The sequence below is a fragment of the Trachypithecus francoisi genome, unplaced genomic scaffold, assembly GCF_009764315.1.
Source record: "Trachypithecus francoisi isolate TF-2019V2 unplaced genomic scaffold, Tfra_2.0 Lachesis_group1, whole genome shotgun sequence".
Taxonomy (NCBI): domain Eukaryota; kingdom Metazoa; phylum Chordata; class Mammalia; order Primates; family Cercopithecidae; genus Trachypithecus; species Trachypithecus francoisi.
Window position 1 is genome coordinate 108,906,760 of NW_022681454.1, and position 26,045 is coordinate 108,932,804.

General features: G+C 38.4%; 1 protein-coding gene across 6 annotated transcripts in view; it reads left to right on the top strand.

Annotated features, from left to right (window-relative positions):
• Window positions 1–1,541: 1,541 nt before the first annotated feature.
• Window positions 1,542–26,045, top strand: part of ALPK1 (alpha kinase 1) — a 140,780-nt gene continuing 116,276 nt past the window's right edge. For 4 of the 6 annotated variants that reach the window (XM_033215019.1, XM_033215022.1, XM_033215023.1 and 1 more), the window contains exons 1-2: window positions 1,542–1,773; window positions 14,516–14,567. The gene's annotated coding sequence lies outside the window, so the exon portion shown is untranslated. Of the gene's footprint in view, window positions 1,774–13,765; window positions 14,139–14,515; window positions 14,568–17,228; window positions 17,947–26,045 lie in introns of those variants that run through there. The other 2 variants (XM_033215020.1, XM_033215021.1) reach the window with 2 other exon arrangements.

Here is a 26,045-nt window from a genome sequence, read left to right on the forward strand (position 1 = left end):
AGGAGAATCGTTTGAACCCAGGAGGCAGGAGGTTGCAGTGAGTGGAGATCATGCCACTGTACTCCAGCCTGGGCAACACAACAACACTCTGTCTCTCAAAAAAAGTATATACTGAAATTAAACCTTTCTGGCAGGGTGCGGTGGCTCATGCCTGTAATCCCAGCACTTTGGGAGGCCGAGGCAGACAGATCACCTGAGGTCAGGAGTTCGAGACCAGCCTGACCAACATTGTGAAACCCCGCTTCTACTAAAACTACAAAAAATTGGCTGGGCATGCTGGCAGGCACCTGTAATACCAGCTACTTGGGAGGCTGAGGCAGGAGAATCACTGGAACCCAGAAGGCAGAGGCTGCAGTGAGCCGAGATCATGCCACTGCACTCCAGCTTGGGCAACAAGAGCGAAACTCCATCTCAAAAAAAAAAGAAAAAAAGAAATTAAACATTTCTATTTTCTGTGACCATAGACTCTAATTATTAAACTTTCTTAAAGATTGAATTGTACAAGTATTGATTCATAATTGATGAAAAAGACAAAAATAAAATCATATGTTTTGATGAATATTAAATGATAAAATTTATTCAAAACGCATTTCTCAATAAGATTTGTGGAGTTTCAAAAAATTAGTTCATGGATGAATATTACTTGTAGTTAGAACAAAACAACATTCCACAAAAATATACACATGGAAGAGGAGAGGAACTGTGTTTACATAAATAGATAGAGATAGAATTTTGTTATAGCAATGCCATTTGGTTATTTAAACTTCTAAGGTCATATATTAAACATTACATAGTGATATATCACACACAAAAAAAAGTGTTTTAAGTGATCTAGCAGCTGACTATTCAATTATTTCCTCCTATTTTGTTGTAAACCATTGACTTGCCAAAGCATTTATGACCCAGCTTTTGGAGTCCTTCACTCTGTCACTTTCTAAGAAGTATACCAAAGGCCTTACCAAAATTTATCAAATTACTATTAATAAAACTGTTACTCCTTCACTCTAGAGGAAACTTCTTTAACCCAGCAGCCTCAAAAAGGATTGAGAAAATTAAAATATTGTTCGTGTCAATAGCTTTTCCAATAACATATATTTTGACGTTTAGAAATCTTATGCACTTTTGTTTTTTTGGTCAAAATTTCGAGTTGCAGATTTCAGTTGTTCCACTGAAGGACAATGTCCACTGTGTAACTCAATAAGACACTCTTCACTGTCAAACTAGTTGGCCTAATCAGATATTCTATCCAAAAAGTCCTAACTTTATTTTCCAATTCAAATAAACCTAATAATACATATGTCTCTGTGATAGCAAGCTCACTTCGAAGACAGAGCACAGAATGAAGCCTTAGTGTGCGTCTGTCTTTTGATAATAGATTTCAACAATGTCACGTTCATTGTTTCTTACTGACATTCTCTCTTCTTGGCTCTAAGAGGACTCTCCATTCTTAGTCTAAATAATAAGTTTTTCTTTCACTTTCATTAGGAGAAGGAACTTTTCTGTAGTAATATAGTTCCCAGAATACCTTTCGCTGAAGCAATTCCTAAAGGGGTGTGTCTTATGGTGCAGGATTGCTGAAAGTCCCGGAATTGAATTACACAACCATATTCTGAGACAGTCACAGGATTTGTTTTTTTTTTTTTTTTAACTCCTACTTCCTGAAACTGATGCCATTTATGAGAAACAGTGTATTTCGGAGAGGCTGTACCAGAATTCACTCTGCTCCCAGTTAGATTTGCTGGTCTTAAAGTATTTTTCCTCTTCAAGATAAAAGTGAGTATCATCTTTTAAATGACAAAACGTAGTAGATGGCATAGTATATGAGGAAGTATTTTTCTTAAGTGTTGACTTGGTTTCCATCTGCTGATCTTGTCTACATTTAAATAACTTTAGAGCTCTAAGAACCTTGGCATTTCTGTAATAGAAACTTTCCAGAAAGGGGAGGGTGAGTTGGTGGGGTGAAGGAGGTGGAGTGGGGAAGAGGAGGGAGAGAAGGGAAGAGTTACCTACAGCAGTAAACTGTAGTCATTATGAAGGGGAGAAAGCAAACCAGTTTTTCATAAGGTTTTAATAACAAGGTTCTTAAATCATTAAACTTCTGGTCTTACTTTCACTTAATTGAGATGTTTAATTAAAGGATTGTTAGGATTATTTATTTGAAAAAAATAACTCTATGACTTGTGCCTGGAATACAGGGGTAATAATAGAAACTACCACTTTTATGACGGCATCAGTAATTTTGCTAGGAAACAGGTAGATAGGGCACAAGACTTACTCATCAGATATGGGGAGAATTGACGGGAATTCTGAGTGCGTGGAAGCATTGTTTAGAGATAAAGCATCTAGAAAAATTAAATTCCTTTGCATGTCTATTTAGAAGAGTCCTTTCATTAAAAAATTCTAGTGTTTGAAATTAGTGCTTTAGAGTACTTTGGAAAGCCACAGATTAAAACCTTTAAGATTGTTTGGGATTTGAGGATGGGTGAGGGTGCAAACAGAGGCAGGATCAGGAAGCAGAGGACTTTATGCCGCAATGTAATGGCATCTCTGCTTGCAATATATACTTCTGTCTCTCTCTGTGTGTGTGTCTCTCTCTCCCCCTTTTACTTTCTTTTTACCTTGCGCTACTAATTCTCTTATAAGAAACAATATCCATTTGAATTGGGGTATAATTTATGCACTTAGGATACACTCTAGACTCTAGACCAATGTCAAGTCCAGTTTTTGTCTGCTGACTGAAATAATTTACTTCTCTCTTCCCACCTCCTTCCCACCCTATCAACCTCAAGCCTCAAGAGAAACAAAATACTTAAAATTATTTTAGAAATAACTTATTCCCCATATCAAAGATCTTTTAAATCTGAGATGAATCCCTCAAATTCTTCCCCCAAGAAGACACCAAAATCGTATAGCATCTCTATCTGCATGAGTAGGAAGCCAATAATTACTTTAAACTTTTCAAAATCTATTTTAAGCTGTAAAGAAAAGGCGTGTGTAAATTATGATGGATATTAGGCATTATCATATAAAATAATACTGTGATGAGCTTGGTTGATGTGTTAAGCTGTAACAATACCTCCCAGCAAGTGCCATGTGATCTAGGTTTGGATTTAGAGCCTGCAGTTTTCCTGTGCATTTTAAGATATTTCTGAAGTCCCCTGGCTCCTCCTATCCCAAACAATTTTACTGATCCCTTTCCCACGAACAGAAGGCATGAATTGCTTTTATTGTTCTCTAATCTATTGCAGAGAATGATGGTTTTTTGGCATAAACTGTTCATTGTAAATGATTCTCTTCCTTGAAATTTTAAATGCCTATGGATTGAAGAACTCTTAAAGGAATGAGCATTTAAACTTTTGGTGAAAATACATTCCATATTTTTGGTTTTTTTGTATTTCGTATTGTATTTGTCGCCTCTCTATATGGTGGAGTCTTTGTTTCTTGTTATTGATAGTGACAACTATTTTTGCAGAATGTTGTAATATGCTTTATTTATAGAGAACTGTGGGATAGACAAACTTAAAAAACTTTAAGAATATTATCTGGTGCTATCATTCTTCTATGTCTGAAGAAAAGAAGAGATGATTATGACTTAAATATCAGATAAATATAAACACAACTTTTCCTAAGTATGGTATACATACTACTGATTTTAGGCAGTACATGTCTAAACTTAAAAATTTTGAGTTATTTGCTAGCTTAATATAAATTAAAAACATAATTTGCATATAAAACCTAGAATTTAATGAAAATTACTGTTTAGGAAAGTGTTAAGTAAGAAGTTGAGCTAATTTATTATTGATTTTAAGGAAATGATTAAATACATAATATTACAGGTAATCTGCAGATTTGGCAAAAATTATGAAGATGGCATGCAAATGGCTAAAGTTTCATACATGCTACACTAATGCATTTGAGAAGTGGATATTTTCTTAGCCAGTGCAGCATCTTTGAACTTTACTGGGCCTTGGTTACAGAGCTCAGTTGATAGTGCAATCTGTTCAATTTCCTAAGTATAGATGTACAAAATATTTGACAGAGAAATATTTTATCAAACCTTTATCAGACCTATAGTCTAATAAACCATTATATTTCCTCGTAAATTATTATATAATTGAAGGGATGCAGAAGATAGCCAATATTTTTTCAAATAAGAGTGATAGAAAGGGTGAAATGTCTCAGCGTGAATACTGCAGGTTCATTCTGCTTGTTTCACTGAACTTCTGAACTCAAGGGCGGGGGGGACTTTAAACGTTATCTAGATCAAGGGCTATTAATGGACCATAGTATGTGCCAATGGCTATATGTAATAATTTCATTTCTGGGAATCCATCCTAAGGAGGAAATAATTCTAGATAAGGGAATAATTCGCAAACATGTTCACCATAAAGTTATAATAACAAATAATTTCAATCATTCTCATAAAAGGGGGAGGTTAAGCAAACGATACAGTACCCAAAAACATGATAGGATAAAAAGATAGTACCAGCACAGAAAATACTAATTGAAAAACAGATTCAGGATTGAATAGCTTGTATGTACACAACTATTTACATAAAATGGTATAGATATAAATTCAGAAATATTCTAAAAGTGATTGTGGTCTTATAGTGATAGATTGTCTTTTTCCCTTCCATTTCTTTCTACATAACATGATATTCTTACATAAGATTTTTAAATTATTATATAATATACTTACATCATTTTTTGAGAAAATAAATGTAATTTATTAAATAGAACTATATTGCTATTATTATATAGTAAATAAAACTATGCAGCTTTGGAAGATAAAAGTTTTTCTTTCTTTTTATTTGGCGTAGAAATAACCAACTGCGTGAAAGAAGAGAGGACTGAGTCTCAGTGCTAGGAACAAGCGGGTGCAGCAAAGTCAGTGAACAGAGAAGGAAATACCAATCGAAACACTTACTATTGGTTCATTTTTCTTGTGTTGATTGCTTCTCTGTTAACTGTAGCTTTTACTTCAGTCTAATAATTCTTTTGGCTTAAAGATAAAAAAAAAAAAAAAAGGCAGGGAAGGGGGAATGGAAACTTGGCCTGACCTGTGTGCAAATAACCTCTTAACTCATTTCTTGTTCTTATGGATTTCCATATTTTGGATTTAGTAATTTATATCTGCACATAATGTACTTATATTCAATTTTGTCATGTCTTTGTATATGCTCCTACTGCACCTCAAAGTGCATTGTGTCATTGGCTTACCCAGCACTACTTTGACCTTAACCCCAGCACATCTGGTTACTGTGGTGCTTTCTCCATCAGTGCGTAATATGCACCCAAAATATCTGCAGAATTGCCAACAAAAGCCTTGTCCATTCGTAATTACCTTTTTTTCCTACAAAAAATTTTAGAACCTCATCATGTGTCCTTTTAGTTGGCATTTCTTCACAATAACTTCAGCTCTAATTAACGTTTGGACACTGCTGGTCAGCCAGTCATCATTTTCCAAGATAACTATATCATTACCAAGGAATTTTCTTCCCTGAGGTCATGCCCCAAATAATTATTGTGAAAGATAATAAACTGTAAGTGGTAACATCTCTTTTGAGATATTAATGTATTAGGTTTGACATACACTTCTGAAGATTCAGGTTACTCAATAAGCAACATTTGAAGCCCTTTGAGCCCAGATTTCCTGTTACTCTAAACCTACCCTCTTCCTTGGGACATGAGAAACTTGGTTTAGGCTTCTGAAGGCACAGCTTGCCAGGGCAGCTCAGCAGCTGTTAGAAGCACCCTTACTGTGTTAATTCCGTGCTATACAGACTCCCGCGCCATTATGTAGATAAGGTTAGGCTCTTCTTCTAGCCTTCTGCTCTTTCTAGCTCTCTGTGGGGCCTTCTTGGGGCACATCCCTTGAATATATTTTCACTCAGTAAAGTGACCTCTGATCACCTTATTCCCAAGGACATGTTCTCACCAGAATGTTCATCAAGCACGTGTGATAGAGACTTGTAGGACGAGAAATGCTCTGGGGCATTTGATACATGGGATACAGAAGATACCATATATTCTGCAACAGCAGTCTCACATTTTATTTATTTATTTACATATTTATTTATTCATTAGACAGGGTCTCGTTCTGCTGCCCTGGCTGGAGTGCAGTGATGTGATTGTGATCATGGCTCACTGCAAGTTCTACCTCCAGACTAGGCTCACATTTTAGAGCCTGAGTGAGCTATCGATTTAGAGATGCATTTTCACCCCATATCCTCCCATCATCCAATTCCAGTGTCTTTGAGGACAACTGAACCTTCACTCGATGACCTCTTTCACTCGAGTGAGTCAAAAAGTGACCCGAAAACCTTTCTCCTCCTTCACCGCTGACTCTCAGATTCACATCCTGGAGCTTACAGTCCCTGAGACAGGGTCTGGCTCTCAAATTTTATACTTCAGTATCCAACTCCCTAAAAAATAGCCTTCGTTCTTCATCTCTGCTTTCATTAGCCCATCTGTCAAGACCTCTAGGTGCTGGTCCCCGCCCTCATTTCTCCCAGTCACCATTCCTGTGGGCCATCACTTACCTGTTCCCACAGGCCCTCAGTCCTTAAGCATAATTATTAAGCACAATCGTAAGTGCTTAATAAAGGGTAGTTAATATCACAATGACTACCACCACGGCTGCTATTTTTCCCTTGGTTTTCTGCTCAGCCTATTCAACAAAATCCCAGCTCTTAATTAATCCACCCACTGCCTTATCTGCTCCCCCATCTGGACTCCTAAAGTCTTCTGGAGAAAACGCCACACAATTAATGCCACTAAAATTCTTGGTCACACTCTCAGCTGGACCCTTGGTGCTACCTGGATGGGCAGCTTCCTGGGCCACTCCTCTCAGGGACTCTTCTGAAAGTTTTTCATTCTCCTCAAGCCCCAGTTCTGCCACCTCACTTCTTACTCTCAGCCTAAAAGCAGGTAACTCCACCAGCTTCCTTCCTCCCCTTCCCCTGCCCTCTACTTAAAAACCTCACACAACCAGAGCACCTCTGCCTCTTTCCTGTCTGTTTCAGTAAAAAGGGCATCCTGCCTCCCCAAGGCAAAGCAAACCAATCCTTACAACTGGAGTCTGTTCCCTTCCTTCTTCCTCTTTCAGGAGGACACTGCCTTCTCAGCCCTCTGCTGCGTTAGTAAGCATGCTTAAGTGTGAGTATCCTGAAAAAAGCAAACAAACAAACCCCTTTTCGTGGCTGCATCCCTCTTGGGCTACTTCCTTTTCTCTCCTGTGCCTCTCAGCCACATTTCTCCATAGACAAACCTCTACTCCTCGGCTCCATTTTTTTCACCTTTCACTTCTACCTCCCTGCAATCTGGCATTTGCCCTGAACTTACTTACATTCATGTATCAGAGGCTTCCCAGGAGACAAACCCAAAGGCTGATTTTTATACTTTATTTTCTCTCTCTCTCTCTCTCTGCGATTATGACACTATTATGATACTAACTCTTTTTCTCTAAATTCCCTCCTTTGGTTTCCATATCACCTTGAGTGATCTTCCTGCCACATCTGATCTTCTGATCTTTCTCCCACATCTCTGGCTGCTCTTACTTCTCTATTTTATTTCTCTGCCCCATTATACATGTTAGATTCTGCTCTCTACCCTCTTTCTCTCTTGCTGTATGTTCACCTTGGATGTACTTAACACTAACATATTAAAGGCCCTGCCGTTCCTCTCCCTGAGTCTAGACTCCTATCCAAATGCCTACTTACCATTTCTACTCTGCATTCCAGAGGCATCTCACATCTAACATTTTCAAAATTGAACTCATCATTTACTGCCTCCACCAGTACTTTTTATATTACTGTCTGGCACTAAAATTCACCCTAAATTCAGCCAAGCCAAAAACTTTGAAGTCACCCTAGATGTCTTATTTTTTAAAAAATCAACAATAGCTAATCAATTTTGAAGTCACATTGATTCCATTCTCTAAATGTCTTTTGAATCTACCATATCGATCCGTTCTCACTTGGTTCAGGCCCTCAGCATCCTGCACCATACCCTGATCTCCTCCATCTCTAGTCTGGGTGCAGGGCTGTTTTTGAACAATTTGTATCAGATCATGCTGTTCAGAGGCCTCCTTTTCTGAGCACATATCTTTATACCCTTCTTGATTTCCCAGCTACATCCTTCTCCAGCCACATCTTTTATTCCTCTCCAACACCCCAGATGAAGCTAAACTTCAGTAGTGTCAAGCTACTTGTTCTTTCCCAACCATGCCATACTCTTGTCACCACTATTACTTTTCCTGCTTGCAAGACCATTTCCTTCCTTTGTGGCCTATTTTATTTCTAGGACGCAGCTCAAACATCGCTATCCCTGGGAAGACTTGACTTATATGACTGCTTTCTACCAAAGTCAGTGGCCACTTTGTCCTGTTAGGTTAGCCATTTCTTAGGACCCGGAGCTTTTCTCTACTCAAGAACTTATTGAAATAAGTTGTGATGATTTCTTCTTCATCTCTGTACACAACTAGCTCTTTTTGAAGATCAAGACTATATTTTTTTAAATCTCTGAATTCCTAGTACCTAACCCAATGCATGACACATTGTAGGTGGACGATACAGATTTGCTAAATAAATAAAATTTCATGGATCTCTACAGCCCTGCTCAATTTTTTTTCTGTATTGTCCACCTACAATGTGTCATGCATTGGGCTAGGTACTAGGAATTCAGAGATAAAAAAATATATAGTCTTGATCTTCAAAAAGAGCTAGTTGTGTACAGAGATGAAGAAGAAATCATCACAATTTATTTCAATAAGTTCTTGAGTAGAGAAAAGCTCCGGGTCCTAAGAAATGGCTAACCTAACAGGACAAAGTGGCCACTGACTTTGGTAGAAAGCAGTCATATAAGTCAGTGAGACTTAACACTGCTAAAACTCTCTAGCTCACAAAGGAAATTTTCCCCACGGGTTAAGTTGAAAAATTAATTCATAAATTCATCAACATAACACTTGAAGAACTGCATCTATTTTCTCATAAGTATATAATAACACCTGCTCAACTAGAAATGGTAGAAGGTTGTAACATTTGAAAGGCTCCAGATCCTTCCAGATGCCTCCTTTGATTTGGTGTTGCATAACAAAACAACACACCCTGAATATTTGCTCCATTTAAATATATTTAAAGAGTCCCAAAATGAATACCATAGATTCTGTATCAGCAGATGTGTGTTTTAAAGCAGCTTATCCATAGCATGGCCAAGTTTTTGCTCTTGTTTTATCAGGTTATTTAAAAACAAGACTTTACCATCTATTCAAAATAATACCTAATCTAGGATACCTTTACCAAGTGTAAATGGGAACCTGTAGAACAGGATGCTTTTAATATGATACATTGACTGCCTGTGTTAGTATCAGCTTGTCTCTTCCTTGCTTTTTGGCCATGACCAAGTTAATCACTAAGGGCCTTAATTTTCCCATCCATAACATGAGGATAACAACATCCCTTTTCCTTAAGTTTTTTTTTTTTTAATTAAATGAGTTAATATATTAAGACCCTTATAGCAATGCTTGATAGAAACAAATTGAGTCTACGTATATCCTGCTGTAGCAGACCAGGCTGGCACTGATCCCTGGTCACTTGCTGCTGAACTTTGAGAGGGTGGAAGTAGCACTACAGAATCACAGAATTGAAAGGGACTTTAAAGACTTTAGCAAAAATCCCCAACTTTAGATAGGAGGAAACTGAGGTCTAGCAGGGAAAGTTGACTTCACAAGTTCACACGTAGCTGGTTTGTGATGGAGTGGGGATTAGAACCCAGGTTACCTAGTGTGCAATAAGTGCAAAAAAGCACTCACTTGGAAGCAGGAGATTTACTGTGTGGTTGGGATCCACCATGAAGTGGATAGACCATGGGGTGGAGGAAATCCATGAGCAGGCAGTGTTTAAAGATGTAAGGAAGCAGCCCGCTTCCCCCACCCTAAATGACACTCTCATCTGTTCACCAGTGCTGAATAATGATAGTTAATAACAATAAGTGGCATGCATTATTCTTCAATAAGTATTTGTTAAGCATGTTCCGTGTGTCAGCCTTTCTGTTACAATGCTTATATACATTATCTTAATACTCACTATAGTTTTATGAGTTGACCATTATTGGTAGCAGTATTTACTCAATAAACGGTAATGATTACTATTTCCACCTCCTTGCTATGCTAGGCTGTTAGTATGACTCCATCTCTCTACCTCAGGCTGCATGCTTAATCCATTCTAACCCTGCTGGTTACCAGAACTGCCAATTGTTTAGATCTGCTTTGCCTGAGATGACACACTTGCCAGAGCATACTCTCCCAAGAACCTGAAGCCCTGTCTGTCCTTCAAGGTGCCTTCCTGACTTTCACAGCCAGCTCCAGGGGAGGTTCTAGCCTTACCCCACTCCCTCCTTCCAGCTATCAACTGCGCCATGCCTGCCCGATACCAAGATATCAGAGATCTTTTCTAGGAAAGGGTTTTGATAAAGGTTAGCACTCACCGATGATGCTTGGCTATCGGGGTTAGTTATTTGTGTTAAGTAGGTTGGGGCAGGCAGAGTGGTGAGGATGTCCAGCTTTAAAGCAAGGCTGAAAGAAAAACAGAAGATAGCACATGTAGAAACATTACCACGCTAACTGTAACATGAGTGAGAGGAAGCACACACACCAAAATACACACAGGGGGTCACAGTGTTTTGCTAAATCATTTCTGAGTACACCTGGGCATCTCAATCTAGAGGCACAAAGACTGGTCAATTGTAGTCAGACAAAGAATACTTAGTTAAATTTTGAAAACTTATACTTTTTAAAATTTCATTATAAATACTATAGCTATACAAAGAAAAACTAATAAAATATTCATAGTGCTTATTTCTTAGTGGGATCATAGGTAATTCTTACGTTCTTTTATATATTATTTTTCTCCAAATTTTTTTACAATAACACTGTTTTGCTTTCTAATGATACTATATTTTAAAAATCTAGATTCTTTTTTTTTTTTTTTGAGATGGAGTCTTGCTCTGCAGTGGGCTGCAGTGGTGTGATCTTGGCTCACTGTAAGCTCCGCCTCCCGGGTTCACGCCATTCTCCTGCCTCAGCCTCACGTGTAACTGGGACTACAGGCTCCCGGCACCTCGCCTGGCTAATTTTTTTGTATTTTTGGTAGAGACGGGGTTTCACCGTGTTAGCCAGGATGGTCTCGATCTCCTGACCTCGTGATCTGCCCACCTCAGCCTCCCAAAGTGCTGGGATTACAGGCATGAGCCACCACGCCTGGCCTAGAGTCTTAAAAATATATTAAAGACAACTACAGCACAGAGACTCTTTAAGATTTTAATGATTTAAATACTTCTTTATCTAGCCCTTGTCAGAAATCTGGAAACATTGAGTAGGCTGGTAATACCTCTCATTTCCAAGCCAGTAGTTATTGTGTGTGAAAAAGAAAGTCACAGTGAAAGAACAGAAAAGCCTTAGTTATTATGCAGCAAACAGGTTTCAGAAGTCCCACAGTGTCTCAACATAGTTATCCCCCCAAGTCATAGTTGTCAGGAGAAAACCTTGTTAAGACTACAGCTGCCCATGCACAAATTGAAAGTGAACAGGAGGAAGCCAAGCAGTCCCTTCCAGCCAAGTTCCTTCCACAAGGCATGGCCCTTCCGGTCACCCCACCTGCTCCTATTCAGCCTTTTTTGAATGTCCAGCTCATCAACAGTTGGCCTTTCATTTCACTCTGCTGACAAGGTTCAGTCATTAACAGAGGCCAACCAGGGGTTCAATGTGAACTCAAGTGCAGATATCAAGTTAACGGTTGAAAATATGCATCTGAAGTTTAAGGTGAAGTTTGGGCTGGAGATAGGAATTTGATGATTACTAATAAATATGTGGTATTTACAACCATGAGCTGAGTGAAATCACCAAGGAATAGGGTTAGATGGAGAAAGGAAGATAGTTTGAGACTGAGCCTTTGCATACTCCAACATCAAGGGATCTAGAAGAAGAGCAGGAGCCAGCCAAAAAGACTAAGGAGTGATCAGTAATACAGGAGGAAAACCAAGACAGTATGGTTTCCTGGAACACAGCAGGGGAGGGAGGTTCTATGTCACACATTTTTGGCAGGTCAACTAAAATAAGGAGTAAGAATTGACTGCTAGAGGCCAGGCATGGTGACTCACGCCTATAATCCCAACACTTTGGGAGACCGGGGCAGGTGAATCACTTGATGTCAGGAGTTCGAGACCAGACTGGCCAACATGGTGAAAACCCATCTCTACTAAAAATACAAAAATTAGTCAAGTGTGGCAGCAAATGCCTGTAATCCCAGCTACTCGGGAGGCTGAGGCACAAGAATCATTTGACCCTGGGAGTTGGAGGTTGTAGTGAGTCAAGATTGCCCTATTGTTCTCCAGCCTGGGTGACAGAGGGAGACTCCATCTCAAAAAAAGTAATAATAATAATAATTGAGGGCTAGATTTAGCAATATGGAGTTGATCAGTGACTTTGACAAAATTAGTTTCTGTGGCATAATGGGATGAAAGTCTAATTAGAATGCGTTTAAAAGAGAATGGGAAGAGAGAGATTGGAAGCTCAAGTAGAGACAATTCTTTCAAGGAATTTTGCTGAAAAAGACAATAACTACTGATGAAAGTGAGATGAAGAGATTTTTCTTCTAAGATGAAAGAAATAATGGCATGTTTGTAAACAGATAGGAATGAGCCGAAGGACAGCAAAAGCTTGACGATGTAAAAGATTGAGAGAGGAAGAAGAGAGAAATGCTGCTGCCCTTGAATAGAAACACAGGTGCACTTAGTGCCCAAATGGAGTTCTTGGTTTTAGATAAGAGCATGGGTGGTCCCTCTCTGGTAGCCAAAGGGTTGACAGAGTATGGGGTGCAGCTGCCGTTAGATTCGTAGAAGGGAGTGGTAGCCTGTGGAAGTCCTTGTCTGATAAGGATCAGGGTGGAGGAGGAAGAGACAGAATGAAATAGTCACCTAAGTGAGCAGAAGGTAAACGGATCATAAAAGAACAGTAAGAGTTCAGGAGTAGGATCCATAGATTCGAGGTCCCAGTGGGATTTTAGGATTGTTGGATTTTGGAGACTAAAAGGGGACAAGATGGGTACTAGTGAATAGAGAGAGAGATTCGTGAATTCGAAAATCTGGAAGAGTTGCTGTGATTGATGATAACAAAGTTTAGGCTGTATGATCATGGAAGTGAACGACTGAGGTTGTGTCAAGGACATCTTTGGAAGAAACGATTTCAAGGAACGGAGAGTCCTGGATCATCACATGATTATTGAAATATCCAAGAATAGGAGTGGTTTGTGGAGACCAAGTGATCCAGGAGCCAAAATGCCCTGAGAACTGACAGCTGATAGCAACAATGAAGGGCAGTGGGATAATAGAATCTGGGGACATGAATTCCAAAGTTGGGGATAGGAGTGTGTGAAAGCAAGGTTCTTAAGTGGCAGTTAAGAACAGGAGACCTCTACCTAGGATGGTGGTTTAGGGGCTGTAGGAGAATAAGATGGCCTTTGAGAGGGTTATAGGAGAGTTGAAAAACGTAAATTACTGGGAAGAGTAATCCATTGCCTTTTTTTTTTTTTTTTTTTGAGACAGCCTTGCTCTGTTGCCCAGGCTGGAGTACAGTGGCCTGATCTTGGCTCACTGCAACTTCTGCTTCCTGGATTCAAACAAATTCTCCTGCCTCAGCCTCCTGAGTAGCTGGGATTACAGGCATACCCCACCACACCTGGCTAATTTTGTATTTTTAGTAGAGATGAGGTTTCACCATGTTTTGGCCAGACTGGTCTTGAACTCTTGACCTCACGTGATCTGCCTGCCTCAGCCTCCTGAAGTGCTGGGATTACAGGCGCAAGACACTGTGCCCGGCCATGTTGTCATTTTAATATACGATAAGGTAGTAATTATTATTGCAAACTTCGTTAGCAACATTTTTGTATAAATAACTGGGGAATTCCCATTTTTCTGGCAGGCCCCAAAAGTAGTAAAAAGACTTTTTTAAAGTCAGTGGATGAAAGTTTCAGAACTCCAGGAGATAAGGTATCAACCCCAAAGGTTTTTCAGCAAACTCCTTTTATTTCACACATAATGAAATTATCAGATATGACCACCACTGATAGTTTGATCCTCTGATGGTGAGTTTTCTCTTCTTTATGGTTGAACCTCTTCAAAAGTTTAAGGAGAAATTTGGAGCCCTTTCCCCTATTTAAGGGAGGCAGGAAACCAAAAGAGGTTTGTCCCCAGTCAGGCACTCTGGGCAGGATCTGGTCTCCCTTGATGTGACATTCTTCTTCCTTTTATATCTAAAGTGATGGACAGTGATGATACAATTGTAACTTCGCACTCATTTGCAACTCAGGAACTTGACCTTCCTGTTCCCTTATCCGGTGTTTCAAATAGCAAACATGCAACAATGCTCATGACATAATGCAGGAAATAGAGATTATTCCTTCTTCTGTTTATTCTCTAATTATAACAAAGTCCTCTGTTTTTATGTCTTTTTCTTAACTAGGAAGTTCTTCTAAATCAGGAATGGATTGAAATCCAATGAACCCAATCTTTGGGTAAGTTTTCTATGAAACTTTTGAATTAAGTTATTTTTTCCTAACCACATAGCAATACATAGTCATTGTAGAAAATAGGAAAAGAAGAGGAAAATACTAGAAAAGTACCACTTAGAGACAAACATTCCACATTTTATTGTATTTCCTTCTGTATTTATTCTTCAATAATTTTTAAAAATTGTGGTAAAATACACATAATATAAAATGTACCATCTTAACAATTTTAAGTGCACATTTCAATGGTATTAAGTACACTCATATTGTTGCACTGCAATAACTACCATCCATCCACAGAACTCTTTTTTGTCTCACAAATTTGAAACTCTGCACCCAGTAAACAATAACTCCCATTTCTGTCTTCCCCAGCCCCTGGCAAACACCATTCTCCTTTTTGTGTCTATCAATGTGACTACTCTAGGTACTTCATATAAGTGATATCATGCTGTATTTGTCCTCTTGTGCCTGGCTTCCTTCACTCAGCACAATGTCCTCAATGTTCATCCATATGTCAGAATTGCCTTCCTTTTTAAGGTGGAATAATATTTTATTGTATGTACATACCAATTTGGTTTCTCCATTCATCCATTCAGTGGACTGCTTCCATATTTTGGCTATTGCTGATCATGTAATGGACATGGGTATACAAATATCTCCTTGAGTTCCTGCTTTCAATTCTTTTGGGTGTATTTGGAGTGAAATTCCTAGATCATATGGTAATTCTATTTTTAACATTCTGAGGAACTGCCATACAGTGACACCCTGTCAATAGTGCACAAGAGTTCTGATTTCTCCGCAACCTTTCCAACATGTTATTTTCTGCTTTTTTTTATGGTAGCCATCTTAATGGGTGTGAGGTAGTATCTCATTGTGCTTTTGATCTGCATTTCTGTAATGATTAGTGATGTTAGAGGCTTTGCTGTACTTACATTTGTGTATCTTCTTTGGAGAAATGTCTATTCAAACTTTGCCCATTTTTTTCAAGCTTTGTCTGCTTTATTCCACTACATAAAGTAAGGCAAAACAGTAGCCTGTCATTCAGAAAGATTAAGGAGTGCCTGCCATTCCCAAAAGGGACCAAAAAGGATGTTTCTTCACAAATGTGCATGACATTTGTCATTATGCTGATAAGCACTTTAAACAACAACAAAAAACTTTAATGGATGAATCAAATAACAGATCCAAATTAACTGAGCTTTAAGTTTCCAAAATTGTTCTTTCAAATGCTAACGCTCTGCCCATTTTTAAATTGGGTTTTTTTTTGTTGTTGAGTTACAGTTGTTCTTTATATACTCTGGATATTAACTCATTGTCAGCTACATGATTTGCAAATATTTGTTCTCATTTCCTAAGTTTCCTTTTCACTCTGCTGATTGTGCCTTTGACGCCCAAAGCTTTCAATTTTGATGTAGTCTAATTTATCTATTATTTCTTTTGTTGCCTGTGCTTTCTATGTCATATAAAAAAAATCATTACCAAACCCTATTTCATGAAGACTTCCTCCTATATATTCCTCTAAGAGTTTTCTAGTTTTAACTCTTATATTTGGGTCTTTGATCCATTTTGAGATTAATTTTTGTAGGTGGTGTTGTAAAGTAAGGGCCCCACTTCATTCTTCTGTATGTGGATATAGTTTTCCCAATAGCATTTGTTGAAAAAAAACTATTCTTTCCTCATTGGATGGTCTTGGCACTCTTGTTGGAAATCATGTGACCCTATATATGGTGATTTATTTCTGGGCTTCTTATACATCGATGGTCTATATTACTGTTTGGATTACTATAGCTTCATTGTAAGTTTTGAAATCAGGAAGTGTAAGTCTTCCAATTTTCCTTTTTTTCAAAATTGTGTGAGCTATTCAAAGTCCCTTGAGATTCTATATAAATGTTAGGATGGATTTTTCTACTTCTGGAAGAAAATGTCCATGGTTTTTGATGATTTTTTACAGAGTTGCTATTACACTGTATGAACAATTTTATATTTTGCTTTGTCTTACTTAAAATTATGATATATATACCATTAAAAAATAAATGTTACTTATTATTCAAACACTTCACAAACATACTTTACAGTGACATAAAGGAAATGTACAAATCGAAGTGTAATTGAAAGGTCTGAAAATATGCCTCAAACCACAAGATGTGTGTATACTTTAGATACTATAATCACTAAAATGAGAAGAATTTGATTCAAGACATTTCAGAGTATTAGGAAGTGATATTTATACTAAGTGAGTAGAAAGGAATTAATAAACAATTGAATTAGTTTAAAAGACCTTTTTAAAGTATATACTTACACTGCTTTTGACTAACTACAACTCTGGGAATCATTTATTTACTTACCAAACATTTACTGAATTTCTATAGTTTCTGAAGTTCTGGGAACCTAGGTATAAATTAAATAGGATCTTCACCCCAGGGGAAGGAAGTAAATGCTGAAATTTAATGAAATTTTCATGTGTCATGAACTTTTACTTGCTTATTTAATCTTGGCCTCGGTCCTATGAGGAAGTGGTGTTAACTCCGTTTAAAGATGAGGAAACGAATATTCATTTTAGAAAAGCTGAGCTATTTATTGAAGGTGACACAGATAGTGAGTGTCAAGGCTAAGTGATTAGCCCAGGGTCATTTGTCTCCAAAGCTCATATCCTTTTCACTTCTCCAGGTTGCTTTTGTCGCTTAGGACCTAACACGGAAGACTGGAGTATATGCAACTACCATGACAGCAATGAATTCTGCCTTATTAGAGTCAAGAAAGTCTTTAGAGAAGCACCTTTATAACCTAAGACTTGAAAACTGATGAGTTTATTAGATAAAAATGGGGAGAGGAACTTTCATTCATTCATTCATTTATGTGTCCACTAACAACTTCTACAGTGTGCTAGTCACAGCATGAGACACTGAAGTGAAAAAAATGAGTGAGACACTGTGGTCATCCACAGGAGTCACAGTCTACTGGGAGACAGTTAAGTAACTGAATTATGACAAAGCATGATGTCAGAATCTGCCATAGAGTTGAAAACAGAGTCCTGGGGTCACCATTCCAGAGTACTAAGGGCAAGTTCACAGTGGCTTCTAGAAGCTACACTGATGGCAGGTAGTGCTGAATATGGCAGCTTGGACTCTCCACACCAAGTTCAGGAGTTTGGGTTTCATCCTATAGGCAACAATGTACCAGGAGTTTCTAAGTAGGAAAGTAACACAGTCAGTTCTGCTTTCTAAGAACCTATCTGGGCAGCACACGAAGCATAAAGAATGGGAACTGGGAAAGAGACAAGTGGCAGGAAGACCAGCCTGGAGGCTAGTGGTCCAAACTAAAGAGGGAGAAAGCCTGAAACAGGCAGCAAGAAGACAGACTGAGAAGCAAAGACCATATTTATGAGGTGAGGTTTGCAGCTTTGTTGCCTGTAGGGTGTGTGCTGAGGGTAAGGAAGGAGACAAGAGAACATGACCAAAGACTTTGGGGTCATGTACATGTTCAGAACCAGCATTGTTTGCAAGTTATGGACCCATGGTGCATTTAATAGATAAGGCTCTTTTGCATTATCAGTATTTCTCTTATATATTTAGTCACTCTAAAATGACTACATGACTACTTTTATACCAATACCATGCTGTTTTGTGACTATGGCCTTATAGTATAGTTTGAAGTCAGGAAGTGTGATGTCTCCAGATTTGTTCTTTTTGCTTAGTCTTGCTTTGACTGTGCTGGCTCTTTTCTGGTTCCATATGAACTTTAGAATTATTTTTTTCTAATTCTGTGAAAAATGATGGTGGTACTTTGATGGGAATTGCATTGAATTTGTAGATTGCTTTTGGCAGTATGCTTATTTTCACAATACTGATTCTATCCATCCATGAGCATGGGATGTGTTTCCATTTGTTTGTGTCATCTATCATTTCTTTCAGCAGTGTTTTGTAATTTTCCTTTTAGAGGTTTTTCACCTCCTTGGTTAAGTATATTCCTATTTTATTTTTTTGCAGCTATTTTAAAAGGGGTTGAGTTCTTGATTTGAATCTCAGCTTGGTCACTGTTGGTTTATAGCAGAGCTACTGATTTGTGTACATTAATTTTGTATCCTGAAACTTTACTTAATTAAAACTTTACTACTGATTTGTGTACATGAATTTTGTATCCTGAAACTTAACTTTATAGTTCTAGGAGCTTTTTGGATGAGTCCTTAGGGTTTTCTAGGTATACGATCATGTCGTCAGCTAACAGTGACAGTTTGACTTCCTCATTACCAATTTGGATGCCCTTTATTTCCTTCTCTTATCCAATTGCTCTGGCTAGGACTTCCAGTGCTATGTTGAATAGAAGTTGTGAAAGTGGGCATCCTTGTCTTGTTCCATTTCTCAGGGGGAATGCTTTCATCTTTTCCCCATTTGGTATAATGTTGACTATGGGTTTGTCATGAATGGCGTTTATTACCTTGTGGTATGCCCCTTCTATGCCAATTTTGTTGAGGGTTTTAATCATAAAGAGATGCTGGATTTTGTCAAATGCTTTTTCTGCATCTATCGAGGTGACCATGTGATTTTTATTTTTAATTCTGTTTATGTGGTGTATCACATTTATTGCCTTGCAGATGTTAAACCATCCCTGCATCCCGGTATGAAACCCACCTGATCATGGTTGATTATCTTTTTTATATGCTGTTGGATTCTGTTAGCTAGTATTTTGTTCAGGATTTTTGCATCTATGTTCATCAGGAATATTGGCCAGTAGTTTTCTTTTTTTGTTATGTCCTTTCCTGGTTTTGATATTAGGGCGATACTGACTTCATAGAATGATTTATGAAGGATTCTCTCTTTATCTTTTGGAACAGTTTCAATAGGATTGGTACCATTCGTCTTTAAATGTCTGATATAATTCAGCTGTGAATTCATCTGGTCCTGAACTTTTTTTGTTGGTAACTTTTTAGTTACCATTTCAATCTCACTTACTGTTATTGGTCTGTTCAGAGTTTCTATTTCTTCCTGGTTTAATCTAGGAGGGTTGTATATTTCCAGAAAGTTATTAATTTCCTCTAGATTTTCTAGTCCATGTGTGTAAAGGTGTTCAGTAGCCTTGAATGATCTTTTGTATTTCTGTGATATTGGTTGTAATATCACTCACTTCTTTTTTTTTTTTTTGAAACAGAGTCTCGCTCTGCTACCCAGGCTGGAGTGCAGTGGCGCGATCTGGGCTTACAGCAAGCTCCGCCTCCTGGGTTCACGCCATTCTCCTGCCTCAGCCTCCCAAGTAGCTGGGACTACAGGCGCCTGCCACCACGTCCGGCTAATTTTTTTGTGTTTTTAGCAGACGGGGTTTCAGTGTGTTAGCCAGGATGGTCTCAATCTCCTGACCTTGTGATCCACCCGCCTTGGCCTCCCAAAGTGCCGGGATTACAGGTGTGAGCCACCACACCTGGCCAATATCACCCTTTCTTTTCTAATTGAACTTACTTGAATCTTCTCTTTTCTTTTCTTGGTTAATCTCACTAATGGTCTATCAATTTTATTTAACTTTTCAAAGAACCAGCTTTTCATTTCATTTACCTTTTGTATTTTTTGTTTCAATTTTATTTAGTTCTGCTCTGATCTTGGTTATTTCTTTTCTTCTCCTGGGTTTGGGTTTGGTTTGTTCTTGTTTCTCTAGCTCCTTCAAGTATGACCTTAGATTGTCTATTTGTGTTCTTTTAGACGTTTTGATGTAGGCATTTAATGCTATGAACTTTCCTCTTAGCACTGCCTTTGCTGTATCCCAGAGGTTTTGTAGATTGTGTCACTGTTATCATTTTGTTCAAATAATTTTTAAATTTCCACCTTGATTTTATTGTTGACCCAGCAATCATTCAGGAGCAGGTTATTTAATTTCCATGTATTTGCATATAACTATAATTTTAATCACTGCTATATCGAAACATCATAGATTTTGGGACAGTGGATTAGTGAGTTTTTTCGTAAGACAAAATTCAAAAAGATTAATGGATCTTTGCTGAAATGAAATTCAAATATGAGTATTTGTCAGTTGAATAATCTGCACTGCTATTTTAATGTTCCACAAAATTTTCCATTTTTCCAGGCCATTACTAAGTCTTCTAATTTGTTTAGACCTGTTCTGTTCTGTAGAGTGTCACATTTGTTTTCATTAACAAGTATAAACATACTAGTTAAAAGTGAAATTGCTTATACCTGTACTGATAAGTACCACCAGTAGAGGGCGGCAGTGAGGCACTAGAAAGAAGAACCAACTTACTGTCAGAAATTGCAGAAAACCGCCAAGATGGGGGTTGATGTGAATGACGGCAAACATTTGTTGGTGCTGGCATCCTCATTAACACCCAAATTGGCTTATTTTATGGGCCAGAAGCTTTGACATAAACATTGTCACAGAATTTTCAGATAATCTGATAAGGTACTTATAAAGCAAATTTTGTGGAAATTTCTGGTAAGACTGATGAGAATCAACCTTAAGAGATATTCTAAAAATTTTACATTATTTCAAAGAGATAAGAGTATCAGTTAAAATTAAGAATGTCGTTCTTGTCACTTCAAGAGTGTAGGCAGAGAATTTAATACTTTAGAGATGACAAAAGGCATCTTACCCTCTTTGAACACTACAGACATCCCTGAAATAAAAAGGAATATTTGGAACTCATCAACAGTAAGCAATGCATAGGCTTAATCAACAAGATAGGTTACCCGAATTTAGCTTGCATCTATCTGCTTTTATAAACATTTAACAACAACAGCAATTTTTTGAGCACCTACTATGTGCTAGGAGTAATTCAAGGTACTGAGGTTATAGAAGGGAACACAACAAACTCATTTCCTGCCTTCTTGGAGTTTAAATTATAGTGAGGAAGACAGATATTAAACAAAGCTGCATAATTAATTCATTTGTTACAGTGGAGAAAAACAAAAAAATAGAAATCAATCTACTACAGGGCCCCCGATCAATGAGTTTGGCCTCAAATCAAAAAGGGGAAATTAAGTGAAATTGAAATAGGACTCAAGAACAACTTAAATTCTTAATACCCACTTATGCCATTTATTTCCTTTAAAAAATAAATAAAATAGATAAGGTAAAATTAACAAATTCATGGAAATAACATTACTAAAGAGTATTTGAGTAGTTGCTATACAGCAATAAAGTACTTTGTCAAAGTGTTGTTAAAATGCCCCACGGCTCCCTGAGCACCTAAACTTGATTAAAGTCTGTGTCAGTCATCAACCCAGCCACAGCCACCCCTGAGAACCTGGACTTCCTGCTGACCCCAGTCACTCTCTGCAAGGTCCCTCTGTGTCTTTGCTCTTGCTCTGCCCCACGTCTCACCACACCTGCCTGATGTGCATCTCTTCACACCACCGTCCACCCCTGCTCCTCAGACCCTACCCCTTTCACTTCCACTGGCTGGAGTTCTACCCATCTTTCAATGTCCTAGTCAGTCTTCTAAACGAAGCTAACTTAATTGAACCTCCTTTCCCTGAAAAAAAAAAACTATTTTTCCCTCAAAATGCTAAATTAAACTATAAATCACAATCATTCTTTGCCTATTCTTTGCTTGGAATTTAACTATATCCGAGTAGATTCAGTTTTTTATTTCAGACATGTTTGTGTCTGTCATCTCTAGTAAACGCTGAGCCCTAAAGTTCTAGAACTGTGTCTAATTCATCCTCATATCGCCTTACAAATCCTGGCACATAGCAGGTATCCAGAAAATTTTGGTTAATTTGCATTATTGGAAGAAAATTGCCACAAATCTTAATCTTTAAGAATTTGGTTTTTTTGAAGAGCATGGAATTGGTAATACACAGGCTATACATTTTGGACAACATAGAACACACAAAAAATAAATGTATGTCAAATAAAGTTGCCATTTTTTCCTTTATCCTATTTCAATGAAGATGAATATTTAGGAAATTACATAAAATTTTACTCTGTGAGAGGCTCATCTAGGAGTGATGCAATTCTTGGAAAGATTAAGTTTGTCAAGGTCTGTAATTTGCTTTTACTCTCCTAATAAGTTTTTACTCTCCTTATATAGCCTGTTATTTCATGGATATTGGCAGAAGACATGAAACTCCTGGGTCAGAGACAAAGGGTTTTAGTACCCATAGTATATCAAGCAGCATGAACATCATGCTGACATCTGCTCCTCATGTCCTCCAAGTCCCACTGGAGTAGTAGTGAGTGGGCCAATGGATGCCATGCATGCAGTCAGTGGGTTTGTCTCTATTGCAGTCAAGGAACGCTGGGCTTAGGGAGCCACTGCTTTTACAAAAAGCCTGCTCTTTGTCCCAGTGAGAGACATGACCTCATTCCTCAAAGATGCTGCAAATTCTAATAAATTCCCAGGTAAGGAGAGGTTGGCCTGGTGGGTTTTTGTTTTTTGTTGTTGTTGTTGTTGTTTTCAAACAGGGTCTAACTCTATTGCCCTGGATGGAGTGCAGTGGCACAATCATAATTCACTGCAACTTCAAACTCTTGGATCCTCCCTCTCAGCATCCTGAGGAGCTAAGACTACAAGTATGCGCCACCACTACAGGCTAATATTTTTATTTTTATTTTATAGCAATGAGAGTCTCACTGTGTGTCCAGGCTAGTTTCAAACTCATAACTTCAAATGATCCTCCTGCCTTAGCCTCCCAAAATGTTGGAATTATAGGTGTTAGCTACTGCACCAGACCTGATCTCTCATTCTTGACACACACTGCAAGAACTTGCAGAGAGTCCCAGAGCTCGTGGTAGATTGTCTGTCCCAAAACTATTCTGTGAAAGTAAGAATTTTGGTTACCCTGGAACATCAGAGGGGTTCAATAAATATTTGTTGAAGCAAATTAGTTAATTAATGAGAAGAAGGAGAGACACTGAGTAACCAAAAAAAAAAAAAAAAAGACAAATAGAGTGAATCCCTTGAGGGAATAGTTTCAAATTTCAGAACTGATAAGGAGGAAAAATCAGAAGCATAACAAAAGCTAAGACACTGTAGACTACTTGGCTTTATAATAAAATACCTAAACACATTACTTCATGGAAAATGAATCTAGGACTCACTATACAAAGTAATCACTGATGAAGTTCAAATTACCTAAGGTAATGCACCTGTCTCCCTAAATCAGCATTACAGTAATCACAGCTCTTTATATATGTAGCCTTTTGGCATGGACCAAATTTCTTTGAAAACTTTAGACACTATTCCCATTTACCAGCCATGACTTTTTCCCCAAAATTGTAAATTGAACTACAAATCAAAGTAGATCATATGAATAAATTTGGTCAGACTTAAACACTTCCTTAGAAATGTATAGTTTAAGCAAATGAAATATTGTATCCTCTGAAGATTCCCTTGAAGGGCAGGAGTTAAGCTGAAACATTTTGTGATGGTATTAGAAATGAGGGACTTGAGGCATATTTAGGACATTCAAGTTCAAAGTCCAGACTCGTGAGTAGAGTTCACATTTACATTGATGATTGTAAATATTCCTTCTCCGGACCACAGTAGTTGTGTCTATAAAACTTAAGGGGCAATCATACAGAGTTTTGTTATGGCACATCTCAACTTTTAGCCTCCCTGCCCCCTTTTGCCTGGATGCCTTCCAGTCTTCATGAGCCACTGCTGTAGTATCACTGCTCTCCATCTGCTGCTCTCATAATTGGAGATTGATTGCCTCCAGGGTTCACAAATGTTTCAGGCAACCTTAATAATTTGAGCTTTTAAGCAACTATGAGTTTTTCAGGCACTCCAGGGAAGGCTTTGTTTTTAAGATTTGTAATTCCCCTCTTCTCTCCGCTCCCTTCTACCGTCCCAAGGGATTTCACCCAGGCTTCCCTAAGGCCCTGGGTGAGAGGCTGTGTAAGCAAGCAGTGCCTTACTCAAAGTCTCCCCTCACACTCAAACGGGTGTCTCTGGATGAGCCATCAAAGCCTTTCCTACCTCACCATGAGTGCCTGGCCTTCCTAGGGCTCTTTCCCCTTCTTTCCTCAAGTTTATGGAAACCTTCATCATCCCCTTATCTTTGAAAGTCTTCGCAGTAGAGATGATCATCATTTCTTTCACCAGTCAGTTTCTCCTTCCCCACACCCCATTTTTACATAATTTATTTTTCCCTGACTACTGAGATTGTCCATGCAAACCTCCCTGCTACAAGCCCCTTTGTTGTACACCTGATTAAATGCTGGAAGGAACAAGCCATGCGTTGTGCTAAGATTTTATCTTTAAACTAAGGACGCTGCAACTGAGTTAGTTTCTGTTAAATGCTTGAGTTGAGAGGTCATGCAAAGCCATCGTAAATGGATCAGGGAGAGATGAAGTGGACCTTGTCTGTTTCGTTTACCTCTGTAGGTACTCTTGCCCCACCTACCTAGCATGGTGCCTGACACATAGTAGGCATTCAAGTCTTTATGGAATGAATAAATCAGACTGTGGAGACAGAGAAAGAAAGAGAGGCAGCCTTCCACTAACAGCTTTCCGTTTCCTTGTTCTAATTCCACATGAGGACTATCTGCATTTCCTGTCCTCATGTCCACCAATACATTCCCCTTTATGCCAAAACTAGTTTGGGTGTCTTTAATATCCTGATGGTCTTCTTAAAAGGCAACCTCCGAAGAAAAATATGACAGGAACTCCAACTTGAGGATGCTTTTGCAGAGCAGGCCTCAGCCCCTTTGTGTACATAAATCTAGGCATTGCTGATTGAACAGGGATTCATTTAGAGCCCATAGGGAGGACTCCAAACGAATAGAGGTCTGATCAGGAGGCACTTGCCAAGTTAAGCTCCAGGAAGAGGAGGAGCGGCTTACAGTTTCACGTTGGACTTCTGGAACGCTGCTGGACTAACGTGGTGGTGCAAGAGGCTTCTCTGCATTTCTGCCTGTATTCCCAGTCACTGTGCAGTAGATCAAGAAGGGTCACTCTTTCCTGCTCACTGAAGCAGTAGGGAGATGCCCCCTGCCAGGAGCGTATATTTCAAAGTAAGGGGGAGAGGGTAGTTGAAAAGCCGTAGGCACTCATTCTAGGTTTGAAATATAGAAAAATAAAATATTCAGAGACAGTATGATGAATTTGTTCACAGTGCAGGTTTGAAGTGAGACAGATCTGCATTCCAACACCAACTCTGCAACTTACTAACAAGCTCTGTGATCTTTAATAAACTGATACTTTTATGTTAACCAAAAAAGAGTGAATTTTTCTAACAAGTTAAGAAATATGGCACTAAAACATACACTTTTTTCACTTTACCTTTTTACCCTAAATCCCTGAGTGGTAATGTAAAAGAAGAGTGCAGTCAATATCTAACAAGAGAGTAGTTATGCAGTAATAGCCATCAGTTGTGGTATCAATCAAGCATTAGTAGTATCAACTCCTTGAATAGGAGGCACACGTGAATTCTCATATGCAACCTTCTGAAGACCTTACCAGCAATTTGTAAATGATACGACCTGTAGATGGCGAACTTGGATAGGGGGAATGCTAAGCAAAACTAAAAAAGAAAG